At 60.1% G+C, this 8,256-nt stretch overlaps 2 non-coding genes and 1 pseudogene across 2 annotated transcripts in view; all 3 read right to left on the bottom strand.

The window, feature by feature from the left end:
• Positions 1-2,996, bottom strand: part of LOC145274860 (large subunit ribosomal RNA) — a 5,719-nt gene extending 2,723 nt beyond the window's left edge. The window contains exon 1 of the ribosomal RNA XR_013866975.1: positions 1-2,996. This exon is cut by the window's left edge and continues 2,723 nt beyond it. This is a non-coding gene — a ribosomal RNA (large subunit ribosomal RNA).
• Positions 2,997-3,591: 595 nt separating this feature from the next.
• On the bottom strand, positions 3,592-3,749 carry LOC145274866 (5.8S ribosomal RNA). The gene has a single exon (XR_013866981.1). It is a non-coding gene; the product is annotated as a 5.8S ribosomal RNA (ribosomal RNA).
• Positions 3,750-4,143: 394 nt separating this feature from the next.
• On the bottom strand, positions 4,144-6,515 carry LOC145274853 (small subunit ribosomal RNA; annotated as a pseudogene).
• Positions 6,516-8,256: the final 1,741 nt, after the last annotated feature.

Below are 8,256 nucleotides of genomic sequence, written 5' to 3'. Positions count from 1 at the left end.
GACGTCTCCGGGCTCGCTTGCGTCACCGCGGTTTCGCCCGGGAAGCGACGGGCGCCGCCGACATCGCTGCCGACAGCGTCGCCACCCCCGGGCCCTCTCCGAGTCCGGGTTCGGGAATATTAACCCGATTCCCTTTCGACGGGAGGCCGGCCGCTTTGTTTTTGTTTGGGCTTTTGATTCGATTCGATTCGATCGCTTTCACTTTCATAACGGATCCGGCGCCTTTCGGGAAGACTTTCGCCCGCGTCTTAGGACCGACTGACCCGTGCTCGACCGCCGTTGGCACGGAACCCTTCTCCACTTCGGTCTTCGAAGGTCTCGTTCGAATATTTGCTACTACCACCGAGATCTGCACCCGCGGTCGGCTCCACCCGGGCTCGCGCCCTAGGCTTCCGTGCTCGCCGCGGCGCCCTCCTACTCGTCGCGGCATCGTTTCGGCGCGAAAGTTCATCGCTCCTCGCCGCGACGGTCCGGCATCGGTCCGTCGCTCCAGCGCCATCCATTTTCGGGGCCGGTCGATTCGGCAGGTGAGTTGTTACACACTCCTTAGCGGATTCCGACTTCCGTGGCCACCGTCCTGCTGTCTATATCGACCGACACCCTTTCGGGGATCTCATGGGCGTCGCGTTAGGCACCTTAGCCGGACGTTTGGTTCATCCCACAGCGCCAGTTCTGCTTACCAAAAGTGGCCCACTTGGCACTCGCATTCGAGGTGACCAACCGCCCAGCGAAGCGTGCTGGCGGCGGCGGCCGGATGGGTCGGCTCCGTCGTTCGGGAGAGTCGGCCCGTTCCACCCGTTCCGAGTTCGAGAGTAGGTCGAGGCCGTGAACGGCCCCGGGGCCTCCAATCGTTCGCTTTACCGGATGGAATTGCGACGATCGAGCGCCAGCTATCCTGAGGGAAACTTCGGAGGGAACCAGCTACTAGACGGCTCGATTGGTCTTTCGCCCCTACACCCGGTTCCGACGATCGATTTGCACGTCAGAGGCGCTTCGGACTTTCACCAGAGTTTCCTCTGGCTTCATCCCGACCGGGCGTGGATCGCCATCTTTCGGGTCCCTGGTCGCTCGCTACGCCAGAGTCGGCCGAGTCGTACTCGGAAAAAGGGGAAACCGACCCGGGGGTGATGCGCCCGCGCGCAGCGCCTAAACTCGACGACAAAATAGGACTAGTTCAAGCCGCGGGAATCTCACCGATGGGCGGAAGGAGGATATGGAAGCTGGCGCCCGGCAATTCCCCTTTTTGGATGATGCGCCGGTCCCCTCTCGGGGAGGAGGGGAAAAACAACCGCACGTCAGCCACGAGCCTTCCCTCTCCTATCTCTCTCGGGAAGAGAGAAAAAAGGAAAAGTTGCGGGCACCGCAGCAGCGACGGCGGAAGGCCGAAAACGCCGCGCCGGCGGGATCGGGCACGGCTCGGAGGCGGGTGAGGCGAGGAGAAGACGACGGCACGAGACCCGACGACACCCCCCGACGACCCCCGGGACGACTTTGCCACGACACCTCTCCCGATCGACGCCCTCCTACACGCTCTCTCGCTTTCGCTTCGCCTTCGGGGTTAGTCAGAGGTGGCCCCTACGACTCGCGAACGGCCAGGACTCCTCGGTCCGTGTTTCAAGACGGGTCGGGTGGGTTGCCGATGCACGTCGCTGACCCGGGGTGGCGGGCGGCTCGAGTAAAAAAGCGTCGCCGAGCGACCTCTCCGGAAACGGAAACGGGCGCGGGCGGGGTTGCCCCCGACAAGAACCCGAAACGTCGGCGAGGTGCGTGACGGCGAGGCCGCGCCAGTCCTATCCCGCCTCTCATCGCGCACGCGCCCGAGACGGTGGGGCGCCTAAGGAGCGACACACAGAGTGCGTCGCCCGCACGCGACTTCCGGCGGGATCAAAACGGACCGGCTCGCCACGTGTAACGGATCGTGTCAGATTTCCTCCGTTCCCGGCAGAAAGGGGCAGTTACGTTCGCGGGCCCGACGGCCGGTGGCCCCCGACTTCACAAGGTGGGAAGACGGGGGTTTTCAGGGTGATGAAACGCCTGCCGCCTACGGAAAAAAACCCGCGTGTTCGACCTGCACGCCGGGAACGGGTCGCGACGACGGACCGGAGGGGAAGTGCGTCCGGTGCCGGCCGCGCGGAGGTCGCGCCGAAGCGCCCGCGCCATGATTACGCCGAGCGATGATGAAGGGGACGGGTGCAGCGGAGTCGCGCGCGGAGGGAGCAGGAGGAAAGAAGAAGCGGCGGCGACGGATGCGGCGGGTTAGGGCCCGGCGGCAGCAGCGATCGAGAGGACGAGTCCCCTCCGTCGCAGCCAACCGACGCAGCCACCTACCGACGCCGCGGTCGTCACCACGTTTCCCTTCCCGCTATCCACGCGGCCCGTCTCCTTCGTCGGCGACGCGGGCACAAAAGCTGGAACCGCGGGGAACGAGTCCCCCGCGGACACGACGAACGACGACCTGTGCCGCGACGGCCTCTCTTTCAAGAACACACATCGAGTTTGGGCTCGAGCCTAGGCAGCACCGGACTGAGTCCCCCCGCGATCGCGGTGAGCGGTCCCACCCGTTTACCCCTGGGCGGTTTCACGTTCTCTTGAACTCTCTCTCCAAAGTTCTTTTCAACTTTCCCTCACGGTACTTGTCGACTATCGGACTCGTCCCGGTATTTAGCCTTGGATGGAGCTTACCACCCGATTTGGGCTGCGTTCCCAAGCAACCCGACTCTCGGATCGAAGGCCGTCGCTCGCCGTCCGCACCGAATGGGCCTGGCACCCGCCGCGGGCGGCCCCGATCGAGGGAACTCCGAACTATGCGAGACGAAAACGAACGGCTGCCTTCGACCCATGCGCCACACGTCCCGAAGCCTTTAACTTGCGACGGGATTCGGCGTTGGGCTTCTCCCGGTTCACTCGCCGTTACTAAGGGAATCCCGGTTGGTTTCTTTTCCTCCGCTTAGCGATATGCTTAAGTTCAGCGGGTCGTCTCGTCCGAGCCGAGGGCGGCGGTTTTTAGTAGAGTGTGGTGTTTGGAGGAGAGGAATCTCGATCGGTACCCTCCGTGTGACGACGGCTGGCCGATATAGCGCCCGTCCGACCGAAAATGAAGAAGCCAACAATTAAAAAAAAGCCTGGGTCCTCCCCATCCGACGTTGCCTACGACGCGGCCACCTTTTTACGGTGCGACGGCCGTGCTCGTCGCGCTGCTCGAGGCGTCGCTGAGAGACACCTTCATGAGGCAGAGAGCGAGACGAGCAGGCGGCGCTTACGTCGGCAGTCGGTTAGGTCGGTGCTTTTTTTTTGTTTTGTTCTCCCTTCGGCTGCTTTCGGACAGACTCCTCCTGCTCCTCCTCCACAGTGTTTCTTCACGCGGTCGAAAAGGGAAAAGACTCCGCGGTCTGCCAGCGGGAGACGAAGGAGGAGGCCGGAGAGGGTTTTTAAAAAAAAAAAAAGACATTGAAAGGAGTCAATTCTTTTTTTATTTTTCTTCCCCCTCGTCACTCGCTCCTGCGACGTCCCGGTTACCACCGTGCCGAGGACCGGGCGGGCACGGGGACGGCAAGATGTCGTTTCGTTAACGGAGAAAGACATGTAACGTTCCGCCTCTCGACCGGACGTGGCCCCGAGACAAGGGATCTCGGGGCCGCAATGTGCGTTCGAGGTGTCGATGTTCACTGAGTCCTGCAATTCGCATCAGTTCTCGCGGCTGGCCGCGCTCTTCATCGACGGACGAGCCGAGTGATCCCCCGTCCAGGGTTCAGCACTTGGGTTTTTTTATATTAGTTTTTGTTTATATAGATTTAGTAGTGTGCGAGGAGGTCTGTGCGAGGAGGCGTGACGGCATTGCAATGTCGCGAGTAGTTTGTTTTAGCTAGCGGCGGTGGCACAGCGGCTGCAAAAAAACAAAAAACGATAAAGCGGCGACAAGGCAAAGAAGAAGCGGCCATCACTTGCGGTGGGCGAAAAAACAAACAGGTGGTAAGACGCGGAAGCAAGCAAGAAGAGCTGGGGCTTTAAAAACCTCCGCGTCACCACAAATCTATCTCTCGCTCCGCCTTTTATAGGTTTGTTTGCGCGCATTCGAGGCGTTGACGCCGACAGACAGAGGAGGTAGGCCGGAAAACAACAAACCAGTCTCGAACGGGAAAACGGTAATGATCCTTCCGCAGGTTCACCTACGGAAACCTTGTTACGACTTTTACTTCCTCTAAAACGATCGGGTTCGGTCGTCTTCTCCAGGCATCGAACGCCGAGGCGTAGATGCACGAGTGTCGTGACGGACACGTCGCGCACTGCCCGGCGGCGTCGTCGGCCAGATCCGAGGACCTCACCGGACCGTTCGTTCGGTAGTAGCGACGGGCGGTGTGTACAAAGGGCAGGGGACGTGATCGACGCGGGCTGTTGACCCGCGCCTACCGGGAATTCCTCGTTCACGGGGTTGGTTACAGGCCCCGATCCCTATCACGGGAGGTGGTTCAGAGGTTTCCCACCCCTCTCGGGCCGGGGCGAAGTCCCGCTGATACCTCCAGTGTAGCGCGCGTGCGGCCCCGGACATCTAAGGGCATCACAGACCTGTTATCGCTCCGCCTCGTGTGGCTTTCTGCCACCCGTCCCTCTAAGAAGTGCGTGAGAAAACCGACCCGGACCCGAGCGCCACGGAGGACGCCGAGCCCGCCGTAAAAATCACTGACATCGGCGCACTAGTTAGCAGGCCGGAGTCTCGTTCGTTATCGGAATCAACCAGACGGATCGCTCCACCAACTAAGAACGGCCATGCACCACCACCCACCGAATCGAGAAAGAGCTATCGATCTGTCAATCCTACCGGTGTCCGGACCGGGTGAGTTTTTCCCGTGTTGAGTCAAATTAAGCCGCAGGCTCCACTCCTGGTGGTGCCCTTCCGTCAATTCCTTTAAGTTTCAGCTTGCAACCATACTCCCCCCGGAACCGAACTCTGGTTTCCCGCAGGCTACCCGCCGGGTCATGGAAGCGAACGCCGGCGGATCGCCGGTCGGCATCGTTTACGGTCGGAACAACGACGGTATCTGATCGTCTTCGAACCTCCGACTTTCGCTCTTGATCGAGGAAACGTGCTTGCCACACGCCATCGCTGCAGTTCGTCTTGCGACGATCCAAGAATTTCACCTCTAACGTCGCAATACGAGTGGCCCCGACCGCTCCCTTCGATCATTGCCTCGCCGTAGACGGAGACCGACCAGACGTAGACGAGGCCCTCTTCCATCATTCCATGCTTATCGTATGCAAGCTTGAACAGCCCGCTCTGAGCACTCTAATTTTTTTAAAGTGAACGTACCGGCCGCCGCGGACACTCGGTTAAGAGCACCCTTGGAGGAGAAACCGCCGACCGCAACACGCGCGCAGACAAGACACAGAAGCAGGGACTCGGAGCGGACCGGGGGGTTCAAAAAAAAGAGGAACGCGCGGAAAGGGAGAGGGAGAGAAGCGCGGGGGTCAGAGTGCGGGGATGCGAATGAACGCACCCAAACACACACACGTAGCACCCCCCCGTTAGACTACTCCCGGAACCGAACCGACGACCACTTGTTTTTTTTTTCCCGGATCCCGATCACGACCTCCTCGTCCACCTCGCCGGCAGGACCGCGTGGCGGGTATGCTAGCGGTTGACACCGGCGGAAAGGGCCGGGAATGCGAACGGACGACCAAAGTCAACGACGGACGATGGCGCCGCCGCCCCGGGGCCGCTTGCGCGACCACGAACCCGAGTTCGGACTACGAGCTTTTTAACCGCAACAACTTTAATATACGCTACCGGAGCTGGAATTACCGCGGCTGCTGGCACCAGACTTGCCCTCCGGTTGGTCCTCGTTAACGGATTTGAAGTGTACTCATTCCGATCGCGGGGCCTCGACAGAGTCCCGCGTCGTTATTTTTCGTCACTACCTCCCCGTGCCGGGAGTGGGTAATTTGCGCGCCTGCTGCCTTCCTTGGATGTGGTAGCCGTTTCGCATGCTCCCTCTCCGGAATCGAACCCCGATTCCCCGTTACCCGTAGTAACCACGGTAGGCACTTAACCGACCGTCGACAGTTGATAGGGCGGACCCTCGAGAGACCCGTCGCCGGGCGTGAAAGCTCGTGCGATCGACCAGTGAGTTATCCAGAGTCACCAAAGCGGAGCGCGCCGCCCTATGAGCCCCGCCACCGAACGGACCCGCGAGCGGGAACGCCGACGACGGGAGGACGGAATGACGCGCATCGGTCTCAGTCTAATATGTAGCGCCGCGACCCGGAACGGCCGACGCGGGTGCCAGCGCGCGAGGCGTGGCGACGACGGCGCGCCGACCGATCGCGGCCTGTGTCACATGTATTAGCTCTAGAATTGCCACAGTTATCCATCGCCTCCGAGGAGGAATACGGTCCCGAGGATTAGGTCCGGTTCCTGAGCCATTCGCGGTTTCGCCCGTTCTAATGCGTGGCGTGAACTTACACTTGCATGGCTTAAGCTTTGAGACAAGCATATGACTACTGGCAGGATCAACCAGGTATCGTTGGAATTTGGGACTTTGTTTCGACAGAACGACAGACCGACCGACCGACCGACCGACATAAGACAGACAACTACAACGACGGGCACGTGTTTATTTATTTTTCGAGGGGGTTCGCCGTCAGTAGAAGCGCGCTGCCCGCGCTGATGGCCTCTTTTTTGTTTCTCCCCTGACTTGGACCGAGACCGAGACTCAAAGAACGAAAGCGACCAACGTCGACAACAACAACGACAACGGCACCCTTGACAGCGATACATACGACAAACGACAAGCAGCACGACGGCAGTGCACACGGACATCGAGGGTCAAGGTGCAGACTGAACTCGCCGAGGTCGTCGTCATCGTGGTCGCCATCGATTCCGTCTCGTCGTCGTCGTCGTCAACGTCCACGTCACAGCCGGCCGAGAAGAGAGAACAGACGACAGCGTCGACAACAACAACATCGACAACGGCACCCTTGACAGCGATACATACGACAAACGACAAACAGCACGACGGCAGTGCACACGGACATCGGAGGTCAAGGTGCAGACTGGAATCGTCGAGGTCGTCGTCATCGTGGTCGCCATCGATGCCGTCTCGTCGTCGTCGTCGTCGTCTTCGTCGTCGTCGTCGTCGTCGTCATCAACGTACCAACCGACCGAGACGAGAGAGCAAGCAACAACGTCGACAACAACAACGACAACGGCACCCTTGACAGCGATACATACGACAAACGACAAACAGCACGACGGCAGTGCACACGGACATCGGAGGTCAAGGTGCAGACTGAACTCGTCGAGGTCGTCGTCATCGTGGTCGCCATCGATGCCGTCTCGTCGTCGTCGTCGTCTCCGTCGTCGTCGTCGTCGTCGCCAACGTCAACGTCAACATCACAGCCGTCATCGGGGAGGAGCTGGACCAGGGCAGCGGCGGCGTAAATTTTCCCGTCACCTTCGTCGTCGCCTTCGTCGACCGACCGACCGACCGGCGTCGTGTTCGTGCTCGGAAAACCGAGGAGAGACAACGTGCACATGGCGCGTTCTCGCAAGCGGCTCCTCGGTCCGATTTTTTTGGGCGGCTTTTTCGAGCTTTTTTTTTTTTCTCACCCTTTCGTCCGTGCGACGGCGAACGTTAGGGGAAAAAAAAAAAAAAAAAAACGACAACAACGCGGCGGACCGGGCGAACAACATCGTCGACACACACGACATTGACGACCGGTCCCCCTTTTCACAATCGCATCGAGATAAAAACGAACGAGTCCGATTCGAGCACCGAGTCGCGAGCGGGAGGACTGTCGGTGCAAGTATCGATCACTGACGTGAGCGCTTCGCCGGACAGAGGATGGCTCATCCGGCAGCCGTGCAAATCGACGGTATGGGAAGAACGAACAAGAAGAGCAACGACTTGATCGGCGGCTTGGGAACTGCGGACGGTGAAAACGGGTTAATCGACTGCGACCACGACTGCTCGATCGATCTTCTTTGGCGCTAACAAAGGTGGAGGTGGCGCAAGAAGGGACTAGCGCTATCACCGTCCACGTATCAGAAGATGCGGCGGCAGACGTCGACGCTTATGCGTTGTCGGACGAGAAGTCGCTGCAGCACGTGTACCGCGAGCGGGACGTCCAAGGTTTTGCCAGACGGAAAGAAATCGGGTGTCAGCGAACGTTCACACGGCTGTGAGATCGGACGCTGACAGGAGTAGGAGGCGGCAGGCAGGCGGCGGTTACGGCGGCGGCGCCTGCTGCTGCTCATCCTCC

This window comes from Euprymna scolopes, unplaced genomic scaffold (assembly GCF_053919585.1).
Source record: "Euprymna scolopes isolate OS-2025 unplaced genomic scaffold, ASM5391958v1 sca49, whole genome shotgun sequence".
NCBI lineage: Eukaryota > Metazoa > Mollusca > Cephalopoda > Sepiida > Sepiolidae > Euprymna > Euprymna scolopes.
This window is presented reverse-complemented; position numbering and strand designations above follow the sequence as displayed.